A 10,639-nucleotide genomic window follows, 5' to 3' on the forward strand; every position below is an offset into this window, starting at 1 on the left:
AAGTTGGAGAAGGCTGCTGGCTGTTGAGGCATTCTCTGGCACATCTCTGGCTGGCTGATGTGAGCTTAGCACACAAGACTTGGCAGACAGTATCTAACCATAGTCACGTCCATTTCTGGAACACTCATGGAGGATTTTACACCTATGCTAGTGGCATACGTTATTTCTTTTAGTTTTCAAAACAATCATAATTAGATTTTATCACCTGTATTAATAAGGAAACTGTCAAAGCGAGTGATGTGCAGACTTTGGACTGGAACACGGGTCTTTCTGATCCCTATCTCTGTTCCCTCCCCAGCCTATCCTTCCAAATGTCCAGGAGACTCTTCCTCAGTCTTGAGTTTCCCGCTGATGTTACCACTGTCTTTGTTTCTGGAGAGGAAAACAAGTCTAAACTTACTTTCCAGTTGGAAATGGAATGGAGAGTTAACGTTGGAAGCCGGGAGAGTCTGTCCTGTGATGAAGCGGTCTCTGAGCCACTTCCATGGGGACGTCACGTCACTGTCTGGGCCCCTTGCACAGCCTGTGCACAGGTGATAAGCCAGATGTGCCGAGCAGTCCTACCGGACAGGGAAGTGCGTTGGAAATGAGTTTGGGTATTTGGTTTCATTACATATGTTCCTGAGGGCCTTGGCCTGGCACTTCAAGTGGGACCACTCCCTGTCCCACAGACTCGTGCTCTGGGCCGGTGCAGACCTAACGTGGCCTCAGCCTGAGGCTCAGGGCCCGTGGTGATGAGGAGCATTTTAGTCCAGGGTCTGCCGGAGGCTCTGACACTTCTGGGCCATGGGAATTTGTCCAGGATGATAATAAATCCTCCCCGAGATTCAGATTTCCTTGCCTGTGAGCTGGGGTAATAATAGTTTCTGAAATGATTGTAATGATTCAGTAACGGGCACAGCGTGTGCTGGCAGGTAGCTGGTGTTTAAGGAGCAGAAGTCGCAGTCACTCTGTCAGCCTCTCACTGTGTGCTCTGTGCTTTGAGAGGTTGTGTGTTTGGTGAAAGTCCCGCCCAAACCCTAGGGTGTAGATGAACTGTTGTTCCTTTACTTTCCCGTCCTTTTCCTCTTTCCCTTCTCTGTGTCCCATGTTTAGGTAGCAGATTCCTCTGTTTCAGAGAATACGGACCTTTCTAGTAAAAGGAGAGGTGGAACGCGGAAAGGTGGGGCCCAGAGAGGGTCTGGAGCATCCGCACAGCGCTGCTTCCCTGCATTTCTGCATCCGGTCCCATCAGTGCATGAAGTCAGCCTTCCTCTTCCTTCCTGTGTCGTTCGGTCTCTGTTTTAAGGGAAAATTTTTTACGGGTCTTTTTTCCATTACATGTTTCGTTCAGATGCTTGTTGCTTTTCTCCCTGTGCTTCAGCATTCCTAGGAGAGAATTCAGCAGTGCAGCATCCTCTCCGAGCTCTATGAGTTGATCGGCTTCCACCGCAAGTCCGCCTTCTTCAAGCGGGTGGTCCCCGTGCAGCGCGCGGCCCCCGGCATTACGGAGCCTGGCGGGAAGGCCTGCTACCGACTCCTTCTGCAGAAGCTTCCTGGCTACAGTCTGTCGCTGGATCTGCAGGACTTCAGCAAAGGTGTTGGAACTAAAACATTGCTTCAGTCCCATTAACCATGCCTGGTTTGGGCCCTGCTGTCCTGTCTCATCAGGGTGAATTCTGATTCGTTTAGAACAGGGCTCAGCAGACTTTTTCTGTCAAGGGCTTGGGAGTAAATATTTCAGGGTCTGCAAACCTCCTGATCTCTGGTGCAGCTGCTCAGCTCTGCTGTTCAGACGCCAGAGCATCCGGACATTCCACACACCCACAGAGCTTTATTAACAGCGGTGGCTGCGGCTGGATTCAGTGTATGAACTGCAGTTTGTCCCCACAGCCTCCTCACTATTGACGCCTGCACCAGAGCATGCATTTGCGACAATGGGTGAACCTGCACTGACACGTCATCATCACCCAGAGCCCAGACTTGACACTAGGATTTACACTTGGTGGTGTGCACTCTGTGGGTTTGGACAGATGTAAAATGACATGTATCCACCGTCACAGCATCATACAGAGTAGTCTGTCTTAGTGACCTTAAAATGCTCCGTGCTGCACCTCATTCATTGCTCCTTCCCCTCTAGCCTCTGACAGCCACTGATCTTTTAGTCTCTGTGGTTTTCCCTTTCCCAGAACACCATACAGTTGGAATCAGACAGTTGCGGAACCTTCCCAGATTGGCTTCTTTCCCTTAGTAATATGCATTTAAGGTTCCTCCATGTCTTTCCATGCCTTGATAACTCATTTCATTTTAGCACCAAATAATAGTCCATTTTCTGGCTGGACCACAGTTAATCCATTCACCTACTGAAGAACAGCTTAGTTGCTTCTGAGTTCTGGTGATTATGAATAAAGCTGCTATTAACATCTGTATGCAGTTTTGTGTGTGGACATAAGTTTCCATTTCGTCGAGTAAACACCAAGGAGCACAGTTGCTGGATCATGTGTTAGGAGTACGTTTAGTTCTGTAACAAATTGCCAGACCATCTTCCAAAGTATCTGGGCCATTTTACATTCCCACCAGCAATGCATGAGAATTCCTTATGCTCCACATCCTCACCAGCATTTGGTGCTGTCAGTGTTCTGAGTTTTGGCAGTTCTGACAGGTGTGCAGTGGTACCTCGCTGTTTCAGTCTGCATCCCCTTGATGACAGATGCTGTGGAGCATCTTTCCATAGACTTCTTTGGCATCTAGATTTTTTCTTTGATGAGATCTGTGTCAGGAATTTTGCTCATTTTTTAATCAGGTTTTTCATCCTTCTTGTTGAGTTTAAAGAGATTTTGATATATTCTGGATATCAGCCCATTATCAATGTGTCCCTGCCCTTCACCTGCAGCACTGGAGTTGTCCTTTGGGTCTCAGTGGAGTGTCAGCTCTTCAAAGAGGTTCCCTGTCTTCCCTCAGCCTAAATACTGTCCTTGTATTTTTCACTTTCATTGACTCATTTTGTTCTTTTTAAATAGCATTTCCCATAATTTGTAAGTATATTAAAAAAAGGGCAATGATTGAACACCACCTCCCCCACCAGGCTGTGTGCCCTGTGAGAGCAGAGGCCCTGTCCCCACTCACCATTTCCCATGACAGCACATGGCACATGTCCATGTAAAAGTGTGTAACGTGGGGCCAAACCTGATGAGCAGCTATGATGACATGTGTTGGCTACCATTTATTGAGTAGACTTTGTTTCTGATGTAAATTATTAAATCACATGAATGAAACTTGTTTGTTTTGAAAAATAAAACAACAAAGCACACCTCCATTTGATTGGTACTTTCTACTTAGCCTTCTGACACAGGAGGGGATGTTCACAATCATTTTCTGGAGGAGGTTGGGGAGGTAAAGTAAGAGAGTGAGATCAAATAAAGTAAAAATGATAACTATCAGTTGGCTTTATTTTCACTAAGACATAAAAGTTACTTTAAACCCTATCTCAGCTGTTGTTCTGTTGTTTTAAACATTTCTCATAGAATTAAATGGAAGCCCACTAAACCCTGAAAGGGAAATTGTGTGCTCAGGTACTGAAAATTATTTATCTCTATTTCTTGAAATGCACATTTTCCCTGCTGGTTAAAGAAATTCGAGGCGGGAACACAGCCGTGCGCTGTGTGTCTGCCGTCTTCACGGGCTGCTCACTGTCATTTTCATTTTCTTGTGTTGCAGTTTATGAAGGTTTTCCCATGAGATATATTGCTCAGCCTTTTCCTGAATGAAGGATTGAATTTTCCACAGGAAATCTTATGAAAGAGAGTGACAAGGCACATGGGTTTCCCAAAAAGGAATACTTGATGTAATAAACTCTCACTATGGTGAACCTTTTTTAATACAAGCCAGTTGAAAATTTTATCACTAGGTCATAGGCCACAAATCTGTCTTAAGAATAAAAAGATTCAAATTTTATAGAAGAAGCAGTTTGAATCAAGTAGAAATTATGATTTGTACACTAGTTGGTGTTAGAAATTATACTCAGTCTTATCATAATTGCCTGTGGTAGGAACTGGATTATTATTTATTTATTAAAAAAAATCCACTAGGTGCTATTTGCCCCATTCTTGATGCAGCAGTGCTGGGGTTAGTTAAGTTGGGCCATTTAGGATTGTTAGCTAGGTTTTCCGGACATTGATTTCAGCCTCTTTATCTTTTTTACAATCTCTTCTTTTGTATCGGCCTTTGGTCTTTTGACAACGTGGAAATACTGCACGGATCTGCCTTTCCCTTTTTTCCTGTCTTTGTGGGAAAAGATTTCTGAAAGACAAACTACTAGGATATTAAGGATTTTGTGTGGGGTAAGTTTGTTCAGTTCTAAGGATTTCAATTAATACGCATTAATACTTGCTATTCAGCTAATGACAGTAAAATTATAAACTAACAAGTATACATGAGTAAGTATAGTACAATAAGCCAATCACCCAGATTAAGGAATTCACAAACTTTTCCATATTTCCTTTATTCAGACCTTTGTTCTTTTATTTGTCCTTTGTTGAAGTATTTGACAGCAAATCCAAGAAGACATGTCATTTTACCCTATGTGCTCAAGTAGGCATGTCTGAAAAATGAGGGCCTTTTTTTGATCAGGTTTTTCCATTTGACCCATGTGCTCATTAAGTACCAGCTTTATCATGCATCTCACTAGGCATTAGGGATCCTTGGGGCAATGAGACAGTCCTGGCTCCCAAGGAAGTAAGGGCTGATGGAAGAAACCAACACAGGAGCTTGGGTGCCTCACTTAAGGTCCATACTGGATGACACCAATTGGACAAAATTTGTGCACAATACAGTAGGATTCACAGAAGGGACTGGTCAGACTTGTAGGGCAGGCCGTGAGAGAGGCGGTCAGCAGGGCTACAAGAGGAGGACTCATTTGATCAGAATCTGAAATCCTTTCTGCCAACCTTTCTACCAAGCCCCCAAGGCCATCACAAACAACCCTGTGCTGTAACTGTTTTTGATTCCAGTTACCACATCTCCTTCAGGAAGGATTTTAAGGTGGAAAATATTTAAAATCCGTAATTGTTGCCAGAAGGGACATAGAACAAGGAACATGTAAACAACACAAATGTCCATCAGCACATGACTGGATAAAGACGAGGTGATACATATATACAATGGAATACTACTCAGCCATAAAAGATGCCATTTGCAGCAACATGGATGGACCTGAAGACTGTCATTCTAAGTGAAGTGGGGTGGAAAGAGAAAGAAAAATGCCATATGACTTCATTTATGGGGAATCTAAAATTAATAGCAATAATAATAAGACCACAAATGAACTAAATATTGTTTTGATTTCTTGAATATATGCAAGCACATCTGACCATCCTTTGTGATTGGATTACCATATTCTGTTTATTCTTTTGTAGATGTCCTTATTCCTCTGGTAACTAATTTTAAAAATCTAAAGCTCTAATCTGTTCTTATGAAACAATAATTAGTACATATATGTAAACTAAAAAATGCAGTATGCTCTATACATGTATTTACATGCAATATGTGTATGTGAAGTTGAACTGTAAAAATTCTACCTGATAAAACTGAAAAAGGAAAAAAATAAAAAATTAATTTTAAAAAAGCACCCCTCTTTAGATATTAAAACGTTCATTTCTGAGGTTCTGTGAAAGAAAGCATGGAAGTAGGTTTTAAGATTTTCTCCTTGTTCCTCGGTGAGCAGCCTGGGCTGCACAGCTTGGCCGCCACAGGCACCCAGGACTTGCCGGCTTGCTCCTCACTTGTTGGGAGGAAGATTAGCTGCTTCAGGAATATTTATGTTCTTAGAAGTTGCTGAAAACCCCACAGAGCTTCTGTTTACATGGAGTGTATCTGTCAATATACCCCATTATAGAAATTAGAACAGAAAATTTAAACCCAAGAACTGACAAGCACACGCTGCCCCAGCACGTGTTCAAAGTAGTGCTGCCACGGTGGCGTGTGTTGGTTCTAGAAAAAATGCACCATACAGTCAAGAATGAGGGTGAACCCACAGATCTCATCTCAGCAATGCTATGAAGAGGTGGGACCCAAAGCCCCTAAAACAGTGCTGAAGTCCCCAGAAGTCCCAGAACACACAGAGCCATGGGACCAAGAATCCAGTGTCTCATGGATCATCAGCTGTGGAGACCGCGTCCTGGGTCAGGAGGAGCAGAATTAGGGATAGAAGGCACACAGTCCTATTGACAGCAAAGCTTTAAAGGTTTTGAATTGACTGAAAGTTTGGCAAAGATTTGCATTTAGACTACTACATTTCCTCTCCTGGAGACGTTAGAAGGAAAACACTGATTAATAGAGGATGATTGTAATGGATTAATTATGATACTGATGACATGGGCTGTGAACACTAACCCTGCACTCAGTGTAGACTAAGCCTTTTATGTACACAATTCATTAGGTCTCCACACCCCTGCAACGTGGCATTAAGCACTCATACAACCATGAAACCAGTGGCTATAAAACAGTCACAAGCCTTCCTCTCCAGCATGAGGTTGCAAAACCAGTAAGGGTTTTCAATGACAAAAGCCAAAATCACATATTTTTGGGAAAGAAAGCAAATGAAACACTGAAGAACAATAAACCAAAAGAGCAGATGGAATGGAAAATTTTATTGAAGAAAGCAATGATTGATTCAATTAAAACAGCTAATGTCCCTGGTATAATTGAACCATCAATCCAAATTTTTGGAAAAGTGGGTTGTGAAATTACTGTTTCATTTAATATTGGAATTCTTATTTGGACCAATTTGATATGCACCACTGGTGTGAGGTTAGATATTTAGGTAAATAACAATATTCCTATTTTTTAAGTTAACAGGAAACATAACACAGGACTCCAGATTTAGGGAGAGAATGCAAAAAACTACTATCATACTCCATCCAGTAAGGACAAGTGTCCCTGCGTCACCAAAGCAATGAGAATTTGCACAAAGAAAACACAGTTCTCCAATTGTGACAAATACGAGACCGTGAGCCATGAGTTACGAGAACAAGCAACTGTTTAAATGCCATGGGCAAATTTTTTTTATCATCTTGAAAACATCACTGATGTTCTAGGTAAGAAAAATAATTGTTTTACTAGCAAATCCAACTGACACGGGAGTTTTTCCAAGTGAGAAGGTGATTCCAAAAAGTGCAGTAAAATGAGTAAAGATGATCTGCGCAGTGACGGAGATGGTCTTAGACTAACCAGCACCACGATTCCCGGTTTTACACTTGCTCTCTGCTCATCACCTCTGACACAAGAACTCATCAACTGATTGTTTTTTCTTTAGGGAAAAAAAGATAAATAAAATCTAAATACAAGATGTGGTATGTAAAGCGGTAATGAAGTTTTCTAACTTTATAATGCAGCCAGTGTAATGTAGCACTTATTCGGGCACTAGAATTTTTTAATTTATTTCTTTTATACCTTATTTCTATCCTAAAGGAGACACTTAAAGTTTTCTACTTTATTCAACGTATCTTGTGAGGGTTGTGATATACACTGGTATGGCAGTTTTAAGAGATTCAAAATCGCCCCTTTGGTTGTGGTCAGGAAAGACAAGGCTCCCTCACAGCTGCGACGGAGAAGGAATCCCCGGAGTCAGCCTCCGGGCAGCTTCCGAACCGCATCTGCTTGCACTTGGCACAGGACACCATAAGCAAGTGTAACTCTGACAAGGAGATTTCCCCAGGGACTTGGGAGGTGCTCTAACATTCTGAAGCCACTTGTTTCCCAGTTAGGTAAGGGTTGGAAAAATAGTTTATTAGAAGTGACTCCCTTTGTATGTGCCTTTTGTCCTGAGTGGTCACTAATTAGCATAGAATATAAAATACCCCATAATATAAGAATTTAGGCAAAACATCTTTCCATCTACCTGTCTATTTGTTTATCATATTTATAGTTAGGTTACATTTTCTATGACGTTCACTTCCGGGCACCAGAAAAGAAAGGTTACAAAATATTTATTGTCAATAGGGGGGACTGGGTCTAAGTATTAAAAACCACTCCTGCTAACAATAAAAACCATATAATAATTTTAATCTCAGTTGCATCAGACCTTCCAGAATTACTCCTTCAATTTCACTGTTAAAACAGTAATGGAATCTCTGTTCTTCCAAGACTTGGGCCTGATCGCCACCCATCCAGACATCTGTCTGTGGGTCCCTACTTGTCCTCGAGGCCCCCGAACACACCTTATGGGGTGAACTTTCTTCAGTGTCCCTACTGTAGGGGAAACCAGGAAGTCCCAGGCACTATCCAGGATTCACACCTACCTGCAAAAATCAAAGTCATGTGACTGAAACGGGACAACCCAGGTGGAGTTATAGGACTGAAAGCTCACCAAAAAACAGGATTGGGGGCCTAACCCAAGCCCTCCAGCTCCTAAAATGAAGAAGGACAGGGAGTCCCAATTAGCCACGAGACTGGGGGGCTTCATTACTCCATGAATAATTGATTTGTTCCAGTGCCACCTTTAGACAGGGAACCCCAGAACCCAAACTTGGAAGCACCCCGTCCCCTCCCCTCTGAACAAATATTCTCTCAAGACACGTAGTGAGAGATGGGAGCCCCGATGAGCTCTGGAATAAGATGCAATCTGAAAGACTGCTGGTAACAAATGGTGTGGAGCTCGGGCAGCCCCCAGGGCCACCAGCCCTTCTGGTACCCACACTTCCATCCACAACAGTTTCTTCAGGACCCTTATGCACACATAACCATCAAACAAAAATGATTGCTTAGACATATTTTAAGAGAAATAACATGAGAATGCCAAATTCAAGACAAGTCAGAATCAAGACCCCAGAGTATTTACTGAATGAGATCTCACGTGTGCTCCACAGTGAGCTTTAAACCCTTAGGACACAGTCATGGAACAGTAGGCATTTTCTTTCTTTCCTCCAAGTTGGCTTTACTGCAAAACTCAAACACAGGAAGACTCTGGATCCCACCTCTACTACTTACACAAAGGGCTCATCTCACCATTTGGAGTGGGATCAGCGATGGTGCGGCCGGCTTCAATGTGCGCACTGCCGTGCCCAGCTCCCCGAGGAGCAGAGCTCCCCCCACGGGCACTGCAGTGCCTGCAAGAATCAGGTGTCTGATGAGTGAGCCTGGGGCGGGCAAGACAGGAAGCAAGCACCGCTTCCTCACACTCTGCAGGTGATCTCTGTGTCATCTTGAATAAATACAGTCAGCATTAAAGATGTTTGGCAAGAGGGTAAAAGTTAAGGCCTCCCCAAATCTCCTCGCATTCCTTTAGTGGGAGTCCTGTTAGAACACATGGTGACAAGAGACGCTGGCTTTACATGCGCACGTTGCCCTCAGGGCTGCAGGTGAGGCCACGGTGCTGCCTCCGCCCCACCTCCTGCCCTCGTCCCCCAGACCTCACAGGGGCCGCTGACTCATTTCTCTGACTTTCTCTCCTTGGTATTGCTGCTCTTCCAGCTTTTAAGAGCTCATAAGAACCTCACCAGAAAATCTTTAACAATGAAAGCAAATCAAATGAAATCAACCACAGAAACACACTGCCTTCATCATTACTTTACATTTTAGGAAGAAATTCTTGAAGACGACTCCCTGACCTGAAGGGATGAATGGAGGAGAAAAGAAAAGAAGACAAGCATTTTTGGCCCACAAAAAATGAAAGGTAACCAGATGGTGGCTAGTTTTCATTGCACCTCTCTGCCCGCCCCAATTTCACATGCCCCTCCCAACTCAATTCATCAGAAATCGACTGAAGGAGACGGCTTTGCAAATTTATTGGAAGCCAAAGAAATCGCTCCAGAAACAGTCTCCCAAACCCAGCGAGAACACTGTAAACTGACCAGTGCCAGGATCTGAATACTAAAACACACAGATTCAAACTCCGACACCCTCCCTGGTGGGTGTACTTACCGTGAAGGTGTTGCCGTGAAATTTGTCAGCATCCAACATATAAAAATGAATGGGACACCAGTTTTCAACATCACAGTCCCTCTGAAACAACTGGTAGTCAATTAGCGTTTGTCGGCAGCAAAAGTCGATTTTCTCCCCTGCACGTGGAGATCAACACACAGAAGAGACTGATGATCCCCGCTGCGAGTGTAGCTAAGTGTGTCTAAGCAAACTGGCTCCATCAGCCTCCTGATGAGCAGGGGAGTGTGTGAGCCGCGGGGCTCTGCAGACTAATGGCCAGGCATTGAGGGCGCTTCCTTACTTTGGGGAGAAAAACGCGGAAGCAGCACTCGCTGTAAATAAATTCTAATTAAAATTTCAGGTGCAGTTACTGCAGCATAACCCAGGCCAATAGATGAGGCTCCCTCCGTGCTGTCCAGTCATGTGAGCCAGGCTTATTATTGTACCTGTGTGTTTGGTTTAGCAAGTGAATCATGTCTGTTTTCTGGAAATTACATTAGGGTGGAAAACCTTCCAAACATGTTCATTTATTTGCTGTGGAATTTGTTTAATACTCTTAAGAACATTTACAATGACAACCTTCTTAAATAAGCATCTTTGCCCGACAGACATTTCCAGGCACATGTGCCAAAACCTAGGACAACCCAGAAGCAAAATCAAATCCGTTTCAGCTGCACAGCACCACAGAATGCGTCCAGTTTGCAAGTCAACGATTTTTTTCTCCACACCCTTTTACACTTCT

The 10,639-nt window shown here is 43.4% G+C and overlaps 1 long non-coding RNA gene across 1 annotated transcript; it reads left to right on the forward strand.

Moving 5' to 3' along the window:
• The first annotated feature begins 90 nt into the window (after positions 1-90).
• Positions 91-2,412, forward strand: LOC135320639 (uncharacterized). Its single transcript, XR_010379892.1, has 2 exons — positions 91-533; positions 1,364-2,412. It is a non-coding gene; the product is annotated as an uncharacterized LOC135320639 (long non-coding RNA).
• Positions 2,413-10,639: the final 8,227 nt, after the last annotated feature.

Source organism: Camelus dromedarius, unplaced genomic scaffold (assembly GCF_036321535.1).
Source record: "Camelus dromedarius isolate mCamDro1 unplaced genomic scaffold, mCamDro1.pat HAP1_SCAFFOLD_46, whole genome shotgun sequence".
NCBI lineage: Eukaryota > Metazoa > Chordata > Mammalia > Artiodactyla > Camelidae > Camelus > Camelus dromedarius.